Source organism: Anas acuta, chromosome 2 (assembly GCF_963932015.1).
Source record: "Anas acuta chromosome 2, bAnaAcu1.1, whole genome shotgun sequence".
NCBI classification, from domain to species: domain Eukaryota; kingdom Metazoa; phylum Chordata; class Aves; order Anseriformes; family Anatidae; genus Anas; species Anas acuta.
The window spans coordinates 7049109-7075839 of NC_088980.1; the positions used below are offsets into that span (position 1 = coordinate 7049109).

At 46.7% G+C, this 26731-nt stretch overlaps 1 protein-coding gene across 5 annotated transcripts in view; it reads right to left on the reverse strand.

Moving 5' to 3' along the window:
* The window catches only part of PRKAG2 (protein kinase AMP-activated non-catalytic subunit gamma 2), a 208357-nt gene that overhangs the window by 77970 nt on the left and 103656 nt on the right, over positions 1 to 26731 (reverse strand). The gene's annotated exons all lie outside the window — the stretch shown is intronic.

Consider the following 26731-nt stretch of genomic DNA (forward strand, 5'->3'; position numbering starts at 1 on the left):
AGCTCAGAAATAGGAGTTGCAAATGAAGCTTCAATATGAGTGTCAATATACTTCAAGGGGAGAAAACAGGAACAACTCTGAGTGGCTACCATGCCAGGGAAGAAAAGCAGAGACAGGTCTTAAATGCCTGATTTCAGTACATCCTGCCCCAGATGGATCAGTGGAAAAGCAACATCAGTTCCTAGAAGAGGGGCTGCATTAGGGAACGACCTATGGGCAGTGATCTGACGTCTGCTCCATGGTTTTCTTTAATTCTACAATGGTCAAGGAAAGGGAGCGTGCAGAAGACATGCATGCCCTTTTATTCAAGGCATTAACCCCGTGTGAATCTGCACATAGGGGTGGACATGAAGAAGGCTCCAGAGAAGGCTGTGAGGAGAGAACCTGAGGGCAGGCCTGGACCAGGAGAAGGGACAAGTCCACCAGCAAGACCCAGCCCGAGCAGCTGCTGAGGCTCTTCCAGGACTGTGGCAACATTATGGCTGCTCTGCACCTCAGCTCCTCACACAACCTCCACCCCACAGCTCCTCGTCTACCGACAGAGCTGGAAACACAGAATTAAGGACTTCCTCTCAGGAAGAAATCGTGTTCAGCCCCAAATCCTCTGATGTGAGACCCCCAAGCAGGCCCCTCACAGGTAGCGGGGCTGAGGCTGGCAGTGTGCTGGTTATGCCAGCACCTACTCAAATGGTGCTGAGCAAAGCCAGCACCACAAAGGCCACGGCTAACAACTGTCAAATGAGCAAATATTTCAGTCACTGCTGACTGAAGCTGGATTTAACCTAGCCGGGGAGAGGCTTTGTATCTGATTACCAGCCCCACTGCACCAGTCACTTCCCTCCCCTCCTCAGCTGCACTGTTTTGACCTCATTTCTGAAAATAAATGATGAGCTGTTTTCTCCTCCTGACAAGTAGCTGTTGCGCTGGAAAGCTGGACGGTTTTGGTTGTTGAAGCAAGGCAGTGCTGCAGCCTGTTCCTCGAAGCACAGGCAGCTCAGGCCAAGGCCCTACCCTGAGCCCTGCATACCCTCTATGTACCCGGCAACCCTTTAGGCACCCTCTCAGAAAGTCACTTACTTTTTTTGCCTCCACAGAAAGCCTGTGACATGTTTACAAGCACTTCTGCAAGTGGTAAATTGCTATGTATCACCCCAACTTACTGAGCTTTGGTGATATAGGATCTGATGCTGTGTCACCTGCTGCTGCCCAGCACAGAAGAACAGCCAGGTGGTACCAGACCAGAGGGCTTTGGAGAGCCAAACAGATGAGGGTTAGCTGCTGATGGTCTGGCCTTGCCAAAACCAGTCAGGAAAGAACAGTGGTGCTTCGCCCTTCCAGCCCAGATTCAGAGGACATAAGCTGAGGAACGCCTGTACTTGCCAAGAAAACCCTGTCCTTTGCTTTCCTGATCGTCTGCTTTTTCTGACAGCTGATTATGTTCCTGACACCTCCAGAAAAAATAGAAGATGACACTGCAGAGACAGCATGAACATATGATCCTTAACCCCTACCAGACCAAGAGTTTACGGATGGACTGACAAAACTTCAAGAAGTTCTGCAATGTTCTCCCTTCAGCATGTCAAGAGAGGACAGAACAGTGCTGAACAGTGCTCACGGCTCTCCAGATGTTTCCCTAAGATTTGTCCATGTGGGCTTTTGTCTTGGGAACATTGGCAGACCATTTGCACCATGTTCTCCATCACACTGTAAAGCTGTGGCTCCAAGAAACTTCATTTTTTATTAAAAAATAAAATAATATATATATATATATATATATATATGTATATATATCATTGATTAAACAGATATAAGCTGCCACAGCTTCATTACTGTAACGGCAATTTAATCGCTGCCTGGTGGATGATAGCTGGTATGTAAGCAGACATTCTTCTGGATGCAGAATAGAACATGAAGCATCATCCCTGAGTTCTGCTGAACTTGAATGGGATCCAGCTGGGAACAACTCGGCTGTATCGGTGTCGGACCGTGCTCGGTACAAGCTGAACACCAGCCCAGGCCAGCTGAGGCCTCCGGACCATCACGTGGCTGGCTGCTAGCCTTGCAGGGCTTATGCCCAAGGTATTCATGCTGTGCATGGAGCCAAGAGCAGGATATCTGACAGCGTGTGCCTTCGCCCTGGCCACCCTGATGATGCAAAAGGAGAGCTCAGCCTGACTCCACAGCACAGATCGTGCCAGGCTCTCTCACCCCATGAAACCCTGAAGTGTGGGTGAAAGCAACTTCCCAGCACAGGCTTCGAACTTCCCTGAATTAAGAGCAGCAAGGAATTTTTAGAGAAGGCTCTGCTGTGTATTTAACCATGGTGGCAGCAGGAGTGGTAGTGGGCAAGGGGAGATGGGTGCTGGATGTGTCAGCACGAGTCTCTCGGACCAAATGGGCAGAGCAGGAGGGTTGAGGGGTCAGGAGCTGGGGGGCAGTTTCACCAAAATGAGGGTTATTTGTCTTCCTCTCTATGCTCCGAATGCATTGCTTCATCTCAGTAAACAAAGCCGCAATGAAATAAAAGGGCTCTGATGGTGAACCAAAGCTATTTAGTGTGAACGAAAATAATCAGAGCTGGGCAGGGGGCTGGGGCACAGCTGGCCGCAGGAGGAGGTGAGCGCTGCAGAAACAAAAACGATCTGGACCAGAGCGGGGTCAGCCACTAAAGCGGCCAAGGCAAACAAGGCACAATCTGTGGCAGACCCTCAGCAGCATGCAATTAGAAAAAGGATCCCTGACGGACATTGTTAAGTAACTTTGTCACTGTGCTGAGTGATGACCTTGCTTCCCTATGCCCCATGTCCCCCTGTGTGCTGACGGGGCTCCTGGCCACTGCACAGCTCTGTCCTACAGCAGTGTGCAAGATGTGGCTGGAAGTAAGTCCAGGAAGGAACAACAGAGCACATTACAATCTGTATTTTAAACTATTCCTTCAATCTGACACCTGAAATCAGCCAGTATCCAGAAGAAAATATCCTAATTCCTGCACTCAAACAAACAAAAAGCACGTTGTTTTCATTCGCATCCATATATTCTTCTCCACTTCTTTCCTGCTGACACCTAGAGCTGGAGCTTTAATGACATTTTGCTCTGGCTCTGTTTCCAACACCACTGAAGATAAATACGTGCCAGCAGTGGGCTGAAGCAACAGTTGCTGCGGATCCAGTGTCAGGGTGTGACAGACATGTGGACGGCTGCTCTAGGTGGGGGACACGCAGCTGGGGAACCTGTGATTCCCGATCACGTGCCATAATGTGATCCAGGAAAACTGCCTCAGGCTTTTCCCTCGATCTCCTTCCTCTCCAGCAAGGAGCTGTCAGCTTCCCTCCCCCATACTTGTAGCCATTTGGTTTGACTGGTGATGGGGATTTTTTTTTAATTAAATAAAGCCAAGACAGGGGAAATGTGGGCTGAAAACAGGGAAACTATCTGACGACAGCATGTATGGAGCTGAGGGTGCTGGAACTCCCTCAGAATATTTACAGACATCCACAGCACTTGGTCCCTCCTTTACTTAGCTCTGGGCTCTCCCAGAGACCTCTTAGGCAGACCTAAAAGCTTTTTAATATCTAAGATCCCTCTTGGTCAAGCCATCCAGCTGCAGATTTCTTGTTCTGTGGAGTGAAAATTATTCATCAATACAGCTGCCTTAAAGCATGCAGTAATGCATGGCTTATCCTGCTCCACCTCTTAGGAGGGCTCATACATGTGCTCAGACCAACAGGCGATTTTGAAGACTGCAGCAGTTCACGGAGGAGGATTTCCGAAGCAGCACTGAGTCATGGCTGAGCACTGAGTTCTTCCAGATAAATTTTCCGGCCACAGAAGTACTTAAATTGTCCCTTTAATGCAATAAGGTTATTTATACCTGCGATGCACTGCATATCAGTTGATCAAACTGCAACTTCAAAAGGGTCTGAAGTGCTTGGAAGCAGCAGTGTGGTTAATTAATAATGCAAAACGAAGCCCAACAGAGGCAAGACATCAGCACCAGCGTGCATGGGGCTCTGCAGAAATGAGCTTCCATTAGACTTAACCAGCGCAGCAGCGCTCCTTCCCCTGAGAACCCTGCTGCAATCTATCCCTGGAGCCACACATCATCTTTTGGAGTCAAACCTACTGCAGCATTTACATCAAATATGTAAAGCATAGCCCGTAATGAGATGAGGACAAAAATAAATTACACATCTTGGTTTAGCAAACCATGGTCGATATGCTCCTGATTAGCAGTTGGTCTTCAAACAGAGCTCAGGAGCACAAATTCCTCTTCCCTTTTCAGAGGGGAAAAGCACGTGCTGATCATAATGCCAACATGAGGGATGTGTCTAATCTGTAAGGTGGCTAATGGTGGTTTGGTGTAGCTTTTCTTAAAGGCAAGTGAGTCCAGAGGAGGTCACGAGGATGCTCAGAGGCTGCAGCACCTCTGCTGTGGAGCCAGGCTGAGGGAGTTGGGGTTGTTCAGCCTGGAGAGGAGAAGGCTCCGGGGAGACCTCCCAGCGGCCTGCCAGGGCCTGAAGGGGGCTGCAGGAGAGCTGGGGAGGGACTCTTGGGCAGGGGGTGTAGGGATAAGACAAGGGGGAATGGCTTTAAACTGAAAGAGGGTGGGTTTAGATTTGATATTAGGAGGAAATCCTTCACTCAGAGGGTGGTGATGCCCTGTCCCACGCTGTCCAGAGGAGCTTTGGCTGCCCCATCCCTGGCAGTGCCCAAGGCCAGGTGGTCCTCAATGTCCCTGCCAACCCAAACCATTCTATGACTTTATGATTCCAAGCTTTCTCACTTCTGGGAGCTTTCACATCTGACCTGCTCTCCACCATCTGCATACCTCATCCCATTTAGACATGAAGCAGATCCTCACCCGGATTCCCAGTACATCCTGGTGGCAGCCTGGCCCTCTGCTTCTCCCACAGGAGCACGGGGCCGCTGTGCTCAGGTCTGCAGCACGGGCAGAAGCAGACGGACTGAATCACACTGGGATGCCTGGAAACCCTTTTCCTCACCTTAGCAGCTGTAAAGCCTGCCCATTTCAGAAACAAAGCTTTTATTTTCTTTACTGAGACCTAAGCTAGTTCCATTTCCCCCTGCTCCAGGCATCCCCAGGGGATTTTTAGGCCTTGTCTCTAATGCAGCCCTCACCCCTTCTGCTCGGGGACGCTGGGCCCTGTCTCCAGCTCTGCGGGTGGGACATCCCAGAGCCATTCAGCGACTTGATGGTGGGGGATTTCTGCGATTTCCAAACCGAGCTTCTGCCCTTGTTCAACACTTCTCTCAAAAATCCCCCCCTGGGGATGCACACGAGGTCATTTATACATTAGTAAGCCAATGCCACTGACCTGGCCGTGGGTTTCGGGCTGTGTGTGTCTGCCCAGGCAAAAGGGAAGAATAAACTCTGCAAACAGCCACCACCCCCCTGCTGCCAGGGTGGACAACCTGAAATTGGGGTGCTCCAGAGCACCCCATTTTGCTGGGGGGCTGTTTCAGACCTGCTGGTACAGACACTGTATCCAGCACCCCCAGTACCATACAGCAACACCCACAAACCTCTCCTTCTCCAGACCTGGTGTTAATTATAAATATAAATTTAAATTATAACCCAGCGTTCAATAGCCGTGGTGTTACAAGTGGCCTTGATGTGGCCACAGCAGAGCTACCAAACTGCTGGGTTGGATGTGGCTATTTTACAAGCCCATCCAATTTTAACTCATTCATTATTGGCATTACAGGCGGCTCAGCTCCCTTCCCCGAATGTTGCACAATGAAGAACAAGAGGCAATGTTTTCACAGCAGCATGCCTCAAGCCATGCACGTGAAGCCAATATAAAGGCCCTACAAAGCCAAGTTCTGTTTCAGATGCTTGATTTTTCATTGATGCAAGCCAGGTGAAAATTTAGGATCAAGCGAGCAACATTGTACTGTAATTATACAGCCATTTTAACGCATATGGTCCTACTGTAACAAGCAGAATATTTGTATGTACATATTGTATTCATCAATGGCACTGGCTTCAAATGCCAACAAAAAAAAAATCACCAGCTAAACCTTCCAGGAGTCGTGGCATTTAAAATTGTAAATGTTGGGATTCTTCTCTGCATTTTCTTTTGGAGGCATTACGTTTTCACAATATTGCTCTGTGCCCACAAAGGGCTATAAAATTAAAAAAAAATAAATCAAAATGCTTTTGTACAGTATATTTTAAAAAGTCAGTGTATTCCTGATTTGTACCTATTTATGAAGCAAGAATCAGACTTGCATCGTGTATAACATGATCATAGAACCAGTAACTGTTATGAGTTGTGATCACAAAATCACCGATCACAAATATCCATAAATTTTTGATTTTTATAGTGGTATTATTGATAAAAAATAAAGAAATTAGAGATGATATCAGCTCCTCAAACAATTCCTCTGGCCCTTTTGTAAATGCTAGTGACATTTCCTACTACACAGTGGGTATTTATGACTTGCTATATGATGTTGTGAACGTATATGAAGCCTCTTGAATTTTATAAAAAATATTAGGGAATTGTAAAGTAGACTCCTACATCATCCTAGCAGTGCTGAAATAACGTGCTCCACGCCTTCAAAACCGACAGAACAAGTGGCAGTAGGCGACCGTGTTTAATCATTGCTGTTCCTAAGTGAGGCTGCACTTCAGGAGAGGGGATGTGGCTCATGCTGGATTCTTGCTCTCATCTCATGCACTAGCAAATGCCTGGCTCTAATTCCCAGTAATAATCAATGAAAGACTTGCATTGAACCCAACCTAGGCACCAAATAAGTTATCAGCCTATTTTATGCACCTGCTGGTGCAGTCCCTGCCTCAAAGCAACTCCTAAAGAAAGTTGTTAAGACCTCATTTGCACAGACTTTACCACTCTTTCCCCATTTTTTTAATATTCAAAAGGATTTAAGCTACTGTGTGCATGTTTTTTTTTCCTCCTTCAGAATATTTTTTTTTTCCATGCATGCATTGGGTTTCTATAGCGATGTATGTTGTCACCTAGGGTATGGCCAGGGATGGTATTTTCCTTTGGCTGTGACATCTGATGAATTACCAGACTTACAGCCAAATTCACGCGGCCTGTACCTGTGTGTATGTGTACATGCGTACACACGTTCGTATGCAAATTAGGGAAAAAAGCATAACACCTTAGCTTTTTAGAGCCCAGATTTGCAACCACTACATGTAAAAAACTTGGGCTGGACACCCTTCAGGTGTCATGAGAGTAAAACATGACTGAGTCTTAGAAGAGCAAATTTGGGGAACTTTAGTGAAAAAAAAAAAAACACATCCAAGAAAAAGGAAAAAAACAAACCAAACCAAAACCAGAACCCAACATTCTTTCCAATATCCAGTAAGGTATATTAAATTAAAGAACCCCAAGTAGACCGTCTGAGATGCCCTTCCAGGATTCCCTGACGTTTGATTTAACCTGCTCACACAACTCCCAGACTTGTCTCAATGCCATGTAATTAACTGAAAACACAGCAGCAGCCTGAGACTTAAGCTGGATGTTGTAATCCCTCTCCTTAAAACCAAGATGACATCAAATGCGATGACACGATGAAGGGGCAGCCCTCCAAATACACCAAAGAACAACCTGAGCATGGGTCCGATGGCCAAGCCATGGGACTTGGCTGTAGTGGGATAAATCCTGTGGCATTCAGTAGCAAGCAGACACCTGGACTTAGCACGAGCCTGCTGCAGCACCCTGAGGTTAAAGCCCTCATTTTACATCTATTGCTCCATGCTGAGAACTTAGCTCATGCTGTCATGCCACAGCCAAACCCTCCAGGCATGGAGGTGAAAGGTCTCCATAAAACTGGGTGAATGCAGTTTTGGGGAGGGTTGGCCCCAGCAGGGCACTACAAGGGACATCGGTGCCCTCTGCGGCAGCAAGGACAGGGCAGAGGTGGGCTGCAGCGGTCAGAGCAAGGCTGAGGGCCTGAGGATGTGGCCAAACCTCCAAGCTTTGCCTCAGCACATCTGTTTTTTTCCTTCCATCATCTTCACAGTTGCATTGAGTCCGTCCTGGTGGGCTAAGTGACCTGAGCAGCCACCAATGCTCTCATGAAGGGACAACGACAACCACAGCTGCCAAAATGCCTGCTACAGCCCTCGATCATCCCTGCTGCTGCTCCTCAGCCTGTAGAGGCTTTGGTCCCAGCAGATAGCCTCCGGGCAAGCCTGGTTTATGAGTTACAGGGATCTGGACAGACTGATAATGGCTTCTTAGATCTAAGTAGCTGCCAAAAAAAAACTCACGGAAATCAAGCAAAGCTGCTCGTGTGACCACTTGAAGATGGGGTGGTGTTTGTCAAACATCACAGATAACTGGCGTGCTCCTGCTGCCAAAGCGTTCAGATGCTCCAGACAGCACCCAGAATTTAACATCAGCTGTACAAAATGCTGAAACCCAGCCTGCAAGACTGACAAATCCAAGGCTGGAAAAAATACATGACCACAGCCTGGCTCCCTCCAGCCTCAGTTCAATGTATGCTCCCCTGGGTGCACTTCCACCACCTCCAAGCCCCATGATGAGGAAAAAATTACAGTATTTGAAAAGCCAAGCCCAGAAATTCAAATGTAATTTTTAATACAATTTTTAATACGATACATTTACCTACAGCTTTAATAACACGTGGATGCAGGGTAACTCACTAAAAAGCACAAGGGGACATATCATTAGGGACACGTGTACAGCCTCCTTGCTGTATGTCTATCACATGCGTATGGCCTCATTGCTTTAGGATCGTCAAGACCATGTCAATAACTCAGCAGCGCCGTGTTACCACCTAAACCACCATTTCTCGAACACTTCTAAGACACCGTGCCTAACCTGGCACATTGTTTGGGTGTAAATCGTATGACAACAGGAAAGCCTGATTATATATCATATGTAAAATAAAGCCATTGGAGCTTGAAAACCTACATGTTTGTCATCCACAGCTCTGATAGCTCAGGTTCCCACCAATGCTCAAGCATCGTACAAGCTTGGCTCTCGTCATTGCTGGACCCATTTTGTTTCTCTGCTTTTGGGAGTCAGGCTCTGTGGGTGCCGATGGAGGCAGGAGAAGAAAGCAGCCCAAAGGCCCCACCTGAAAACCTCTTGTATCTGGCGATGAAAGGCTGACACGAAAGAAGCTCTATGTCACCTAATGAGTGCTGACAGGAACAGAAAAGATTTTATGGGTGGGTAAGGTGGCAGGAACTCACCCAGGTACATCCCACGGCCCATTAAATCATTAGAATGAAATACAGAGATATGGACCAAAAAAAAAACAACAACAACAACAAAAAAACTTTCAAGTCTCTGCTCCTTTCTTTCCAGTCCAGGAGGTATACATTTTCTCCTTCTTCTCAGAAAAGGGTCAGCAACCTGTTTTCTGGGGCAGAAAACCTCTTCCTGTGTTTTGGTTTGGTGACACACTGCATTGCTACTCACACTACCAACACCTTCTTTCTGGAAATGTCAGAGCACCTTCGACTTTTGGACTCCAAGCTGTGTGTCCTGCCTCTCCCTTTTCGGTGACTGCATCGGTAAAATCGCATCCGTGAGCTCCAGCACTGCTGCCTCCTGCTAAGGAAATAGGCAGGGCAGAGGATGCTGTGTTTCCAGAATCATTCCCCAAAAGATTCAGATCTCACCAGGGATGAAGCAAAGACTGACATGGGAGAACAAATAGCAGCTGCTTTTCCTTGCAGTTCATCAACCAACACTCACATTCATCTCAGATGAATGAATCTTCAAATCATCATCCTCTATCCATGTGCATCAGATGGCAATAGCTTAAATAAATTAAATTTGGGAAGATTGGGGGTAATGGCAAACACAGCGAGGTTATTGCAAAATGAGAATCTCCACCTAGATTTAGTGCTCACCAAATGCAGCCTCGATGAATTCCTGTGCAGGAGGGAGATCTGGAGTCCTGGGGATTTGCCAGCTGGGTAAACAGAGAGGCTAAGGGAAGAACAGTAAACTTGGGCCTGACACCCAGCTCTATTAATTGAAATAAATGTCTCAGTGTCATAACTAAGGGACTGAGAAGCCCCTGGGTTCACAGGTTGCTGAGGATTCCCTGTTCCACTGAAACCTGTTCTGGCATCTCTGCAGGGCTTTAGGAAGCTGACTGCAAGCACCTGGATGTGAAAGTTTTTATCTGATCTATCCAAGATCACTCAGCAAAAGCTCTGATCAAAGAACAAAATCTGAAATCTTCATTTCCCCTCTCTCTTGTTCTAGGTGCTATATATACATTAACACCCGGATCTGATACGGAAAGCCTTGTCACCTGAAACCCAGCAGCGTGCTTTCTTGAGCATCTTTTTAACCCCTCCTTGTAGGAAAACCCTGGGCAAACAACATGCTGACTGCAACAAAGAGCAAGTCTGTACCGCAACCGAGAGACGTGAAACTGCAACCATGCAGTCCCCAAGCCTGCCAGCACCTTGGGGTGTTTAGGCAGGTGTCTGAAGGCTCCCTGCCCTGGTGTTACCTGGTTTAACTAAATTAAAACCTACTCTGTATAGCTGCTAGGCAGCTGTGTGTAATTACAGTGTCAGAGCCAGGCACACCGACACAATCCATCAGATTTCCTCCACGTGGGCCACCTAAGTGAATTAAAATGTGCCAGTCTCCTCTCCGTGTGTTTAGCAATGTCTGCCCTCGCTGTGAAATTACAGATTATTCCACGCCTGCATTTGGTTTTCTCAAACACAAAACACAATCTCATATTCAAAGGGAAACAGTTCTCTCCAAAATCCCATTCTGCCCGAGTTTCTCTGCTTGCTCTTGCTCACCCCTCTCCCTGCAGACACAACCACGAACCAGGACAGAGAAACTGAAACTTGCTTCTTCTGGGCATCAAGCAGGACTTTTCTGCCTCTTTCTGAAATACAAACCTGCTGGGTTTTCCCTTTGCTCGTGTGGACTCAGAAAGAGCTTTAAAATGGAGAACCCTCCCACAGAAATAACCTGAGAGATTTTGAAACCACCACAGAACCAGAAGCAGCTTTGCTGTCCTGGTGTCTGAAGTCCAAGTTGTTCCTTTAATTGTGAAATACTCAAAAATTTGCATTCCCATCTGTCAAAGATGGGCTGGAGAGGAAATCCCAAGGGGTAGGTGGGCTTTCTGCTGAGGCTTTCCTTCCTAGACAAACACCAGCAGTGGCTGGTCGAGAGGGGATGGTCTTTGTGACAGCACCTAAAAGAGGACAAAAGGGTGCGAGCTCATCCTGGAGTTAGCGATTTGTTATCATTTCAAGGAAGGCCTCATTAGTTTTCTGCCTTATCGTTCTCGCCGCCCCTAATTGCGCCATTCTTCCACTCCGGTGCTCAAAGTCTCTTCCTAAAACAAAGCAGCGAAACCCAAATGCAATATTAATAGCTGCTCCTGATGAGCTTTTAAGAGCAAGAAGGAAAGCTGGCTGAAATCCTGCCTGGCCTACGTGGGGACTGCCAGGTCCTCCTCACGGCCTCCTCCTCGGGGGGCAGCTGGAGGAGGCTGCTGAGACACAACCACCACCAGCAGCGGCGTCACAGCCTCTCAGTGACCCCAGCAACATCTCAGAGGCTTCATATCCCTTCCAGAGGCTGCATGTGGGACTGTGGTTATTCAGGTGGTGGATATCAGGCTCTCTGAGGTCTCCTGTGGACCTCAAGGTGTCAGGGCTGCAGACAGGGCATGGGCTGACCCCAGCTCTCTTCAGCAACAGCTCGAGCAGAGACGTGCAGTTCATAGCATGACACACAGCAAAGTGTTTGGGTGGGCACCTTGGACACCCAGATGCTTCTGTCTTTTCCAAATGATGACATCTCTCTCCTCCTCTTTCCATGACAGAGGTCTCAAGAGACATTCAGAGAAAAAGAGCCCAACAATGAGGGACCCGAATGCAAATCCACTGGGTCCAAATCCATAACAGATTTGCATTTATGCAAAGGAAATCCTCCACATGCAAAACTTTTTACACGTGAGCTGTGAACACACAAGTCTGTCCCTCTGTTTATCTCATGCCTCCAGAGGGTTTGTCTCTACCTTCTACCAGCAGCATGGGCAGAAACACTCTTTGCTCTCCCAGCTGCTGATCCACACCGAGAAGTACCCATGTGAGCAGCTATTTCCCTGCACAAGATGCATACACCTCCCCCCCCCCCCCCCCAAGGTGTGTCCAAGACAGATCAGTGCTTTATGAATATGCACAGGCTGATACCAACAGCCTTGGGCTTGCACAAATTCCTAACGCATTCAATGTTTGCTGAAAGCATTTGCACAGAAATGAAAAGCTTCGTCTAAATTCAACTCTGGATACCCCCAGTGAACTTGCTGGAGCCATAGGACAGCTGGATTTAACTCTTCCACGTATGTCCCTGTGCTCTTTCAAGGTGCTGAGCACCTGGGAGCAGAGCAGCCACGCGAACACAAGCTCACTGTGGTTAATAGGACCAAGTGGGTCACAGCATGTGGTGTTTGCAAAGCTCAGCCTGCAGAGTGTTGTTGGGAGATAAAACTAATCTGAGTGAAATAAATGAACCAATGAAGATATTCTCTGTTTAATGTGGTGGAAGTCATTATTTGAAACAGTGTCATTGCATTTCCACAAACAACGAAGCCATAACGATTGTTTTTAAAAGAAAATAATTATGAGGGAAGTAGTAAATTAGGAGAAAGAAAGAAGGAAAGAAGGAAAGAAGGAAAGAAAGAAGGAAAGAAAGAAGGAAAGAAAGAAGGAAAGAAAGAAGGAAAGAAAGAAGGAAAGAAAGAAGGAAAGAAAGAAGGAAAGAAGGAAAGAAGGAAAGAAGGAAAGAAGGAAAGAAGGAAAGAAGGAAAGAAGGAAAGAAGGAAAGAAGGAAAGAAGGAAAGAAAGAAAGAAAGAAAGAAAGAAAGAAAGAAAGAAAGAAAGAAAGAAAGAAAGAAAGAAAGAAAGAAAGAAAGAAAGAAAGAAATTAGTTTTCTTCAACCAGTGCTTTTACAAACACCAGTCCTGCTACAGCCCCCCAGGACATCCCCTTGTCACCCTCCCACCCTATCGACAAATGTGGAAAAATGACTGTTTTGTGCTCCTTGCCCTTGCTGGCAGAGGCTGTCTTCCTTGGCCAGAATTTATTATATTTGATTTTTCCCTGTGAATGAGCAGAAAACAAAGCTATAAAGCTCTTGACCTCAGCAGCAGCACCCGTGGGGCTGAGCTGCATCCTCCTGCCACAGCCCCAGCATCGAGCTGCCAGCAGAGCAGCACAGCTTTAAAGCATCTCTAGAAACTCCTGCGTGTGAGTAGGAGTCAGCCGGGGTGAAATGCAAGCTAGCAGTGCACTGAAGACAACTCCGATTTTCATCTGCTACAGTAATTCCTCTTCCAGCAACAGCTAATTTTCCTGCACAGCCTCTCCTAGCGGCTTTTAAAATCACAGCAGTCAGGTTTCTTTTGTCAAGTCTTCCCAGCAGGTTCAAACAAGGCCTGGAAAACCGAGGGCAAGGAGAGGAACAGCAAATCATCACATCACTTCCCTGCAAATTAATACATTTTAATACAATTCAGCTATTTCGTACTCGAATCCCTCACAATGCCAGAGCAAACACCCAGAGCTGGGACCTGTTACTGTCTCGGTGCGTTTGGTTTCTCATCTTTCTGTTTAACACGAAGGCATCTCCTCAGTGTCTGTGATAAAGAATATTATTACAAAGAACATAATCAGCTTCCCCTGCGTCTTCTTGTCCTGAAATGTTCCTTTTACTGCTAAATAATGGAAGAAATCCAAGATTTCCATGTGAGTTCCCATTTCCAGTCTACCAGCGAACGCTCTGTCCTCGCCTCTTAACTGCGTGCTCTTCAGACTGTCTCTTACCCCACAGGCAGTTTTGTTCCCCTATTTCTGTTTCTTCCAGATGCCAGCTGAGCTCAGATGAACTCTGGCACCTGCCACGTGAGCACAGCGCTCAGGACGGTCCAAGTCAGGAGTAAGTTTGGTCTGGGGGAGCAGGTGAGCTGGCACTTCAGCTATCTCTTGGTTATGGGAACCATAAAACGAGCAAAACTTCCTCCAGCTCGGTGCAGCTGATTAGCAGCCGCTGGGAGGAGAACTCTCTTAACCTCTTGAGGAATATCATTTTAGAGATATGGATAATTATGCTCCGGGAACTGCTTATAGTTATCTATGCTGAGGAATAGTATCGATATGCTATGTCCCGCCTCAGCTGTGTGTCAGAACAGCTCTCATCACAAAAACCTTTACAGGCAGCAAGCTCCACGTTTCCATTCTCTCCTGTTTTTGCCTCATTTTCTTGCCAGCTCACAAAGGGGCCCAGGGCATGGGTTGGGGCTGAGCAGGACCAAAGCAGGAGCTCCAGCTCACCCACTACACCCTGGTTCATCTCCTCCTGGCATCACGGGTGCCACGCAGGGCTGTGATTAAATTCCGGATCAGATCTTGTTGAGCTTCTCCTACTCATCACTTCTAACATCGCTTTTATCTGCTCAGCACTTCCCACCTCCCAGCTGCATCATCAGCCTTTTGCTTTCAGTCTCTCATACCTTGACGATGCGATGCTAATCAGAATATGGGGAGATAAGAGTTAAGGAGGGTTTAGACTGAAAACCCTGAGGCTGGCCAGAGGAAGAACCGGGTGACAGTTAGATTGCTTACTTAGGGAATCGATAACAATTTAGGACATTTGTGGCAGTGTGAGGGTCACAAAGCGAGGCTCCTCCTGTTACTGGTTGCTCTCACGACATCTTGATGGGACTGATCAATGTTATCAGAATTTGACAGATGGGAAAACAGGTTTTCTAATCCCAGCCCTTTGCCCAGGGGTAGAACATCTTTGGAAGTTAAAATAAAATAAAATAAAAGTAACACATTTTCATGTGCAAGGGTTTTGTCCTCAGCCGGAGGAATGCAAATTCCGTGCAGCCTTTACATTGTCTCCAACGGTTTGGCTGATTATCACACCTCTAATTCCAGTTCACACAAGCCTCACAGCACTTTCTTATTATGGATGCACTGCTGACATGTGCAAAAGCTGATTAGATAGCTAGACGCAAGTCAAGGAAATAATAAATACACAACGCCACTTTTCAGAGATTTGTTTTACTACAGGCACTTGTGTGCACAGTTGAACTCGCGTTCATAGTTTGATCTCTGCTCTTTCTGAGCAAATTTTTTTTTCTAGCTATTGAGTTAAATATTCCAGATAGATAAATCAGATCATAGTATTTTTCAGGTTTATTATTCTGCCATCAGTTAGACAATGAACTATTATTGTTCACTGTCCTTATTGTAGCTCATGCAAAGCTGCAATCCTAATGCTATCCATGGGATATGAAATGCCTCTGTGGCCATGTGCTTGTCCCACCTTGCAGGTGTACCTGTTCCTCATAGTCAGAACAGGAGAAAAGTACACCATGAAGTCCAACCATGCGTTTTTTTTTAGGTAAACAGCCACTTGGGTAGCTAAGAGAAGTCTTCTGGTTACATGCCAGTGTGAGCAGTCTACATACATAAAAGTGTCTTGTTCCTGGAGCAAGCGCTACTGGTCAACCCTCAGGCTGGCATCAGTGGTGACCCTGTCCTGTCTAATTGTGTCACTAAAACACTAAAAAGTGTCCTGTCACTTACTGGCTGTGCCCAAAGGCACCTTTGTAATACAGAGGTGCAGACTGAGTCCAGGCTGTGAACTGCAATAGGTGACCAGGAGTTTCTACTGGATCAGCCTCAAGGAGGACGCCATAAAACTAGAAAAGATGCAGGAAAGGCTGATAAGGTTGATCAAAGGTATGGAGTAACATTTCAGATCAGGAAAAATGAATGAAGGGAAATGATAGGACAGAGGTCTGTAAAATGAGGAGTGAGTTGAAGATGACAAACAGGGAAGGCAGCATCAGATGAAAGTAGTACAGCTCAAACCAAATGCAAGGAAATATTTCTGACACACCACATTCTTAAATGGCAGAACACTGCAGATGCTAAAAGCTTGGTTTTGAAAAGCAACTAGACAAGATCATGGAAGAAAAAATCATTAAGGGCTCCAAAACACCAGTTTTAGCTCAGAAAGTAAGCCACAAAATCCTGGAGGCTGGGTGAGTATAATGGGAAACCCTCTCATGTTCTTGTCCTGCTCTCATACTCCTCCCTATAGCTGTGTTACAGAAAGAGACTGATCTGGGTGGATGTTTGGCCTGACCTGGTACATTCGTTCTTGTGTTTGAACAGAAAATGAGTTTCAAAGCAATAAAAACAATGACATAGTCTCACGCCTAAGCAGAAGGTGCCTTTATTCCACTCACGTCCACACTACAAATATCATAAACCACTTTATTTTCTGTAGCCTAAACTCCAGCATTTGTAAGATGATACAAATGGGATCTACCTTTTAAAGACACTCCTAGATCTACACCTGAGCGAATAACAGAGTGACAAAGTCACCTGTGTTATTACCAGACCTGTCTGTGAGGCAGCTGTGGGTCAGCACGTGCTGGTGCTCAAGTCCAAATAGTCAAGGGTCTATGACAAAGCCTTAAAACAAGACATTAAAAGACATCAGGCATTGTATTTCATTTTCAGAAGCACCAGCTGGTGCTGAGTATTTAACAGCTTTTACGGTCAAATCCTCCTTTTTTGTGTTTATTTTGGAATCCGAGGCAGGGGGCCTCAGGCTGCTGTTTTCAGAAGCGTGAAGGGTCAAGTCCAAACCTACGTGGCCTGTTTATGGTTACAAGGGGTTGCAACACCAGAGACAGGACCAAACCCGGTGGATGCCTGACTCCTATCAGGAAAGGTGGGGAGGAAAATACAGGCTGGAATTGCACTGCCTGCGGTGCAGCAAGGACGAATCCAAGTTACCTTTCGACACGACACCCAGATGCATGCATTAGCCATGTCAGCACCGCTTCAAAACTCGCCTGGGAAGCAAGGAAAAATAGGAGCTGGGAGGCTGATAGTTCCCTTTACATCAGCTGCTAGTGGAGTTAAAGTCTGGTCCTGCAGCAGAGCCATGGTCACGTCCATGTGGTCACCCAGGGCTGAGACAAGACCATGAAGCCACCCTCCAGCTCTTCAGCTGCAGGGAGACTTCTGGCTATTCCCTATCCCCGCCATGGAAGAAAAAACCTTGACTTCTTCCATCCCTTTCTTTTCTAGTTCAGGTTGACCTCCCCCTCCATGTATGCAGCCTCATGGGACTCATTTTTCAGCCAGAAGCAAGCAGCATTCAGGGTCCTGACCCATCACCAGCTCCCTCCAATGCAGCAGAAGCATCTCATGAGCTCCCAGACAGTTTTGCCATTAACTTTTAAGGAGTGCTGCTCACTCATGTATTTTGTAGCAGACTTTAATTTCAGCTGGCGGCTCACTCCCATAACACGGGCGTTTTTTTCGTGAGCCTACTCAGTTAGGATTAGTTTCATCAGTCTTGGGCACGGCAGCTTTCCTGTATTAGTCTCCACGTCTCAAGCTTAGCTTGTGCTGCTGGGATTTCTTGCAGGGAGCTTGGTGCTTTGCTTTGTGCTCCGCGTTGGAGCTTCCAGTGTTTATTTTGGGGAAATTTTGTAACGATTTACACTAAGCCCTTGTTTTACAGCCCTTCAGTTTTTAAGTTTAAATAGACTTCACGTAGTCTCTAGGCTCCAGTTTTCCCGTTGCCGCTGCCAGGAAGGATCTCCATAAAGTTTTAAAGAAGGACCTGGCTGATACGAAGGAAAACTCTGGTATCCTTTTAGGAAGGAAAGGAATAAAACCAAAACTGACAGCAACATCAACAAATGTCTCCAGGAGTCTTGGCAAGCTATGGATGCACAAGACCTGAAGGGATCGTGTACAGTGAGCACGGTTCGTTTGCTTTCATCTCCTTCTCACCAGCAGCTGAGCACCAGCAGCCAGACGTGTGCTCTGAGACAGCTCCCTGTCCCCAGACAGCAGTGACAACTGGGCCAGGTCTACAGGCTCTGCATCGCTGGACTTTTTCAAAGCAGGTTTTACTCTGTTCAGAAGATTAACATTTCTGTTTTCACACCTCCTGTTTGGGGATTTCTAATGAGTTTGCAGCGCAGTTCCTTCCTAGCCCCCAAGCTGATTAAAAAGAGCACCCAGTGAAGTTGTGTAGAATATGGGTCGGATCTCCAGGTGGTGTAAAAGCAGCAGATCTCCATAAAATATAAGAAGAACTAATCCTACTTTTTTTCCTTGCAATAATATCCTTTAAGCTTGAAAAGAATGGTGGGAACTGGGGGCTGGTGCTCTCTCTTGCTCCTCTGCCCAGGCTTTCTCCTGAGATGCTGCATGCTACCACAGGAGACTGCTTATCTTAGTTCTAGGAAGATGAACTGAAGATAAAAAATTACAATTTATAATATCAGATAAAAAATAATGCTCACGATACAGAGGGCAGGGCGGTTAGGTACCTTCACATTTCAGTGTCAGCCATGCCTGCAAACTGTCAGCCCGAAAAGGTCATTAAAACAATCTGCCCTTTTATCAAGAGCAAACTCTGATTGTGCTGAATGCACAGTGCTAATTCCATCCATCTCTGGCAGCTCAATTAACCCTGTCCTGAGTGTCATACACACCGTGTGTCATATATGAGCTGTCTTCATGCAGATTTAGTTCTTTTCCCATCAAAGGCACTTTCAGCGAGCTCTGCAGCCTTTCAGCTGCAGAATGAGTTTTTCATCTTGTTGCTCCTTTGCTTTCACAGCTACTGCCCTATCTTCACAAGGACTTATTCTGTTCCCTTCAGAGATAAGCACTAGCTACGTTTGCAGGAAAAGTAATATCAGGTATCATTTACATTTCTCGTAGTACAGAGGACTCTGTCCCAATCAAGTATCAAAATTTGCAGCTCCCATCAACTTCGATGTGAGGCAGCAGCAGCTTTGCCAGCAGCATTCGGTGTTTTCCAGGCTTGGGTCCCTCACGGACTTCTGCAGGTAATGCTAACAAGTTCACAACTGAGCAGGGGCTTTGATAACCTCGTTATATTCAAGCACATGAGGCTAACAGGTGTGCCAGAGCTGCAGATCTGCTTACTTGGAAGATGAGATCCTTCATACGTCTGAGCGACCTAAGCAGCATCCCACACGGTTTTTGGCAGCCCTGTGTGCTCGGTGGCAACTGTGAACCCTTCCCTCTGATAAAAAACAACGTGTGCCCTTTGCTAAAGCTTCAGACCCACTGAGTGGAGTGTCAGGACTGAAGAGACTCCCCTCGAACATTTGTTTTCCGTGATAGATTATTTATAAGCGGTTTCAAATGCTCCATCCTTCAGTCAATAGTTGACTGCCTTGCTTCCGCCCTCACTGCCCCTTTTGATTTCCTCGGGTTTTCTTTCCCCGAGATCAAGGTGATCTATTTTTAGGGTGGTTAAGCGAGGAGTTGCTATAGTGACAGATTGCTGATACAAACCAAGCCCCGCTGCGGATCCTCGGGCTGGCAAAGGATGGGTGCCACCCAGAGGGGGCAGTGGTTTGGGGTGCTCAGGCACTGCTCAGCTCAGGGCTGTGTTAACAGCAGTCCTGGACTCTCAAGACCATGCTTAATTTATACGAACTGGCCAGAAAGCAGCCTTTAATGCTGGGTACCTTTTGTATGGAACACAGATCCCGCTGCCTTTGTTGGCCCAAGAAATTACTTGGTGTAGCTAAGTCTTGGGCTTCACACAGTGGTCTTCTTCTGCTGGTCTGCTGCTACAAATCAGCCGTACAAGTGTCCCAAGATGCCTCTACCCGAGGATTCACTCTGTTCTTGAAAATTTGTGAAAATGAGGGCAGTTGTATGCTGACACTGAGAACTGGGGGTGGGGAGGAGGCGGGGTGAGGGGGAGGATGCACAGTCAGGATATTTACAACTTCAGAACCAAGCAGCTGAGCAACTCCACCAAATCACAGAAATCCTAGAATCATTAAGGTTGGAAAAGGCCTCCAAAATCATCTGGTCCAACCATCCCCCTACCACCAATGTCACCACTAAGCCATGTCCCCAGGCACCATGTCCAACCTCTCCTTGAACACCCCCAGGGATGGTGACACCACCACCTTCCTGGGCAACCCGTCCCAGTGCCTGACTGCTCTTTCTGAGCAGAAATATCTCCTCATTTCCAACCCGAATGTTAGTTGGGAAGGACCTCTGGAGGCCTCTACTCCAATCTCCCCGTCAGAACAGGTCTGTCGTCAACCAAGACCAGGTCAGCTGTGGCTTTGTCTAGCTGAGTCTTGAAAACCTCCAAGGGCCCACAGTTATCTCTGCTGGTGCTGCACCACCCTCTTGAGGGAGTTCTTGCTAACATCCAGCCTGACTCTTTAACTCCTTCTTTAACCATCTGCCCCTACTAAGAAGAGCTTGGCTCTATCACCTTTTAAACTCCTCCTCCAGCAGTTGCAGGCCACTATTAGATTGCCCTGTAATCTTCTCTCTGCTGGATAAAAAACGCCCAGTGTCCTCAACCTGTCCTCGTAGGTTATCTGCCTAGGTCCCAGAACACCTTGGCAGTCCTATTGGTAAATATTTTCTTGTTTCTCTGCATTTTTGTGACTGGGGGACCAGAAACTGGGCACACAATTCCAGCTGAGGCCCAACCAGAGCCAGGTAGTGTGTGTGGGGGGAGGAGGGACAACTTCCCTTGACTGGATTGCTCTGCTCCTCCTTCTGTAGCCCAGTATGTGCTTCACACGACTTGTGACTAGGTGAACAACTCATTCTGGCATCATTTTTCACACAAGATCCACCACAACTGAGTCCTTCTCTCTGGGAGTCAGTTGCCAACACACAGCGTGCTCTGCTGCATGGGCTCATCTCACCCCGGGTGCAGGACTCAGAGCTTCCTCTTATTCTTGTTTTTTTTTTCTTGGCCTGGTTCCCAAATTTTCTATGATCCTGGGACTGAAGCTCTCGCACATGGTATTGACTACCTGCAATGCCACATCTTCCACAGATTGGCAGACAGTACACCATGCCTCATCATCCAGGTTGTCTATGAACATCATCAGTCCCCATCCTGATCCCCGAGTACTGGCCAGGCCTAAATGCAGCTGTTTCCCTTGGGAAAGGTCAACACTTTTCCAGTTCCTCACCCTTTCATCTCAGTCCTCTTCCCAGGGAGCATGGCAAAATCCTCACCACTGAACACCTGAATTTTCATGCCACTATTGCAGGAAGAACCTTTCCTCTGCAAAGGCTTCATCTGCCTCATTTCTCTGGTTGTTTCCACCTCATTTCTCCTTTATCTGTATTTCTTAAATTGCTTTCTTTCCCTATTCTTGTTTATTATCTCTAATAGGGTATGCAATAATTTTGAAAAGACTTTTAATTTTGCGTAAACAAAATTATATGGAAGCACTGAAACGGAACTGAGCTGTGCTATGTCCTACAGGCTCTGCTCCTGTAGATTAGTTCTTCTTTTAGTCATTGTGGATGTCTCTTAGCTCCTCAGCAGCCTGTGCAGACATCTCCACTGATGTTCTCTGAAGGAAACACCACTCTGTACTCTCCACTCTGAAATGTGCCCCATTACACTGAGTGGATGTCAGAGGACAGATGTCTCTGCGGTCCGCAGATATGGAAAATAAAACAAAAGCTTTGCTCCCACCAGTGTCTATCCAACACACGGGAAGCTCAAAGGGTGCTGCATCCAGGACCCCAGGAGATGCGGGCATGCCCTGAGCAGGGGATGTGGGCATCTCCCAAGCACTCCCACAAAGCTGAAGCCTGCAGCATTTGCTACGCCTTCCTCCCGCTGAGCCACGACTGTGTGACACCGGCATAAAGCAGCAGAGACGTCACACTTCATCTGCTCCTCCCCAACAGCACTGCCAGGAGAGGCAGGACTTGTCCTGGGAGTCCTCTACACGCTCGTGTAGTTCTTGTATGGACTAAAATAAAGCCGGGGGGCAGATGGGCAGGATCTGTTAAACAATCCGGTTACTGTGGCTCTGAGAGCTTCAAAAGGCCCCTTGTTACCCCGCTGAGAACACAGCCCGGGGAAGCAGCTGTTTTCTGATGCCTGGAAAAAACTCCAAAGAAACAACAGGATGTTCTTAATTAATATCAGCTAATCCTATTATCCCTCCTCGAGCTACTTTGCCCTAACTTTATCATAGGAGGAGCAGAAAAAAGACAGGCTCAGATGGGAGCTGCTCCGTGCAAGTGTGCTGGGCTGTGTCCTTAAACCAAGTGGGGCTGCGTGACCTTTCCAGCACGGCGAATTCAAGCCTCCACACCAAGCCTGCCAGCTGCACAGTGACAGCTCCCAGAGCAGCGCTTCACTCTCAGGACCTAAGCCTTCACCTTTCAGCACGAGTCCGTAATGACAAAAAAACTGCTCAAATAATTTTGAGGCATTGAATCACCCTCCTCAGAGCACTCCTGAGTCCTTGAACTGCTTTTAGGTTGGACAAGAATAAAGGTGAAAGTAGAAAACAGCTGAATCCTAGTAATTCCTGGGATCTGCTGATCCAATAAACCTGACAAACAAATTGCCTTAACATCATCTTTTAAATTGCACTCTTGGGCAATTCACTGAAACTTTGAGCAAGGAGTCAATAGTCCAAAACATTGATTTCTAATTAAACAGAAGCACCCCCCTACCTAAATGCTACTGTCAAGTGGAAATTCAGGCTGTGAAAACAGATCTGTGCTTGAAATTTGCTTTTAAAGCCTGGCAACAGCAGTTGTAGCATAGATGCAAGGAAATATAAATAAATTGTGGTCTAGCTGAGCACAACACAATCAAATAGAAGTCAGCCTCACGTAACAGCTTCTCACACAGTTATTCTTCAGAAAGTCAGAGCCCTTGAATAGCACAAGTAAAATACAGAGGAGACAAAAGAAGAGCACCATAGTACTCCCAGGTGGGGCAGTAAGGGTGAGAATCCAATTTTGGTCACATGTGGAAATCAGTAATTGCAGTGATTTTGGGGATGTAAATTGTGATCCTCCAGTGTTCAGTGTGAAATCACTGCAGGATGCATTCATTAAAGTGAGATGTCATATACACAAGTCTTATCTGTGTTGTTTTCTTTTCACATAAAAAATAGATCAGATAAATTATTATATCACAAGGCAACCGAGATAGCTTTTCAGTCTTATATACATATAAATATTGTTTGTTTTCAGAAACAGGCTGTGTCTGCACCTGTTTCCACTCACAGTCACTATCAGTTTTCTGTCTCAGTTTCTCCTTTTCCACCTCAGCAAATCACCTTTCCTCTCATGTTTGCATTTCACAGCTCTACCTAGATTTAATCTCAGCATTTGCTTTTCATGTCTCTCCTTCAGGAAAAAACATTCATCCTGCTGTTTCAAATGATGCCATTTGAATAGCAGATTTAAAGTATAATTAAGACAGTAAAAAATGGAAGTATCTATGCTGCTGCTGCATCTGTGTCTGGGGGACAAACCCCTGCCCCAGAAAGGAGCATAGCCACATGGACTCCCAAAACAAGAGCTCTCTGTGGTGCAAAGATGCATGTTTTCTAAAACAGCCTGCCCAAAGGGAGGCCAACCCTGCTGCTCTCACCTATGGCCACACTGCTGACAGCAGCATGTCAATGCTGAGCAAGTCTTGCATTTATAGGAACATAAGTATTTTGGACCAAACTACCAGCACAGAGCTGCCTGGAGCAGGACCCATCACTGTAGGACGGGGAAGAAGTGTCACTGGGCAGACTCATTTGCAAGAACAATCTCTAAATTGGTTCCTCATGGGAGCTTGCTGTATTTTCAGGTCTATAACCTTCCCTTCAAAGAAAAATAACTTCATTTTTGAAAATGAATTACTTGGAGAAGTTGCATTCTCAGACAACTCATTGTGAGGACGAGTCTGCATCTCCTTTAAGAGGAAGGATGCTGCACAGTTCTATGCCAGCTGGGGCACCGCACTGCTTGCTGCTCCTCCAATTCAGTTTCCACCAAAACAGAAAGAGATTTTCTGGCTTTATTACTGTCCTAATTTACCAATACCTGATTGAAAATACCTCGCTGATTTTATTGTTTCACCAGAACAGTCCTTTTCCCTGTATTAAGAATGTTTCAAGCAGAGCATTTATAGAAAGCAGCTGCACAGGTACTACATCAAGGCAGAAAATGGTTAAAAAAAAAAAAAAAAAAAAAAAAAAAAGGTCTCAGGCATTTCACCATGCTTCTTGTCACTGCTTTTCTGCTTCCTGAAAACCAACCACTGCAATTTCACAGCTTCCAGGTCTCAGAGCTCCCTGCAGTACAAGATTAATCGGTACTGATCAGCCAGGGCTACACATTTTCTAAAATCACTGCCAGCTCAACAGAGCATGAAAACCAGTAGAGAAAACCATTAACAGACCAAAGTGGCCTCAGTTTTTCATGTCTGATCTCTGCTACCGACAGCTTTAGCTGCGTTTATGGAGCAACAGGAATAATACTTTCTTTTTTTTTTTTTTTTTTTTTTTTTTTGGTGTTTGTTTGTTTGTTTTCAGTGCTTTTACAAAAATTGCTGGAAGGGCAGTGACCCCTTCACACCCATTTATTCCTCCAGAATTTTCTTTGTGTTTTCTGTCCCTGCTCTCAGCGCAATGATCTGCACCCTGGCTTGTGCCAATAAATGGTGCTGTGAGCCACACAGAAGCATCCCTTAGGTTTCATATTTGTACTTGGAAATGCTGTGAGCATGTGGACCCTTCCCCAAGCTGATCCCACCATTGGTCATATTGATTACAGGTGGCATGGTGTGGGCTTAAGTGGCACCAAGCCTCAAGTCGCAACAGGCCTCAAGTCACACCAGGCCTCACATCGCAACAGGCCTCATGTTGTAACAGGCTTCAAATCACAACAGAGGAGGTTTAGATTCCACATTAGGAAGAATTTCTTGATGGAAAGGGTGCTTAGGCACTGGAACAAGCTGCCTAGGGAGGTGGTGGAGTCCCCATCCCTGGAGGTGTTAAGAGACGTGGGCATGGCACTAAGGGATGTGGTTTGTCAGGACTCAATAGGTCAGGTTGATGGCTGGACTTGATGATCCTGAAGGTCTTTCCAATACAGGTGATTCTATGATTTCTGACCAAGAGGGGAGGGCATTTCCACACAGGCTGAGCCCCAGGCACAGCATGTCCTAAAGCACAGCATCTCCTGGTGACTCAGGGATGTGTCCCTGCCCTTCACAATGGAACAGATTCATGTAATGGGGGTGCTGAAGCATGTTTGCACTTGTATGTACAGGGTCTGAGTCTGATTTCAGCAGGGAAACTCCTCATTTAGCCCTAATTTGGACCTAAATGATACCAGGCCAACCAAGTTGTAGGGGAGGAGTCTTTGGGTGTTGATTCAACTCCACTGAGACACATCCAGAGAGAAGCAAGGAGCAGGCTGAGCAGTTCCTGGGCAGCTCAGTGAGGCCAAAAGTCTCCAAATGGAGCTGTTTGAGGCAAAACACCAGGGCAGGTGGCAGCTCCAGGGCTCACTGCTGCTGACTGTGCACCAGAGAGGTTTCTGCGCTGAGTCCTTGCGGCTCCAGCAGGGAAGAAACATTTTTAACACCACACCTTTTGCATGTGTTATTCAATCCTTCACAGAATGGGTGGTGTCCTTTAAAGAGCAGAGCAATTAGCCTCACCGGGGCCAGAAAGTTGTCCCCATCAGAAATGCCATGTGCCTATCCATTACAACAAGCCACACTGCTGCAGGAGCCATTGGCTCTCCTGCCCAGGCAACAGCAATTGCACTGGGGAGAAGGGAACTCTGCCAAGGGATCCAGAGGTCACATAAATTTAGGGTGATCCGCATCCTCAGCACTGCCAAAATTGCATCATTTCCCTGCTGTTCAGTGGGGTGGGAATGGTATAACGATGTCTCACCACTGGCTGCTCCTCTCCAAAAGCAAAGCTCAGGGAGCTCTGCTTTCATCCCACTGCTCTCCCTGCTCTCCATCAGACCTGGTGTTCCCTCACACATTTTTCCTTTACCCCTCAATGTTCTCTCTGCCAAGTAAAATCAGAAATCCCAGATTCAGTTAGTCCAGGTGTCAGAGCATCCCTTTCTAGGGCATGAGGGGACTTTTTCCACTTTGTACCATTTCCACCCCTTTTCCAGAAAGGATGGAAGCCCATTCATTAGCAGACATGTGCTTGGCATCAACAACTGCATCCCAAAATGCTTCTCGAGGACACACCTGCACCATCAGGCTGGGAAAGCACAAACTGGTTCACCACCATGCACTTCTCATCCACGTTGAGAGCTGGCAGCTAAGAGGAAGGCACCCATGCATGACAGCACCTGATGAGCCCCACACCTGCCTGTTGCAGATGCTCTGACACACAGATAATGCTGATCATAAAACTTTCACAGTGCCTTTTGTCCCTCTGAGAGCTGCTCAGAAAGTGTTTAGCAAGGTGTAATAGCAACAAGGTACAGACTAAACCTAGTAAATAATGCAACGCTTTTGTTGTGACATTTCCCTGCAAATATTTAAGGCTGTTTAAAGAAAAAAAAAAGCATTTGCAAGTGTTAACCTGTTTCCCAAAAGGAATCCAGGCTCTGTGGGGATGGCAGAGGCTATCCCAGCAGCAGAGTATCCACAGGAGGCAGGAACACAGATTGTTTTTTCCCTCTTGTGGCTTGGTGGCTCTCCATTCATGATGACCATGGATGCAGGGAGATGACCTAGCCACACTTTACAAAAACAGCAGATGAAAATAATGTAGAGCAAATACTGTGCAGTGAATTGTGCCTAAAGCTGCCAGCATATCACCAGGGTGGGCTACATTCTGGATTAA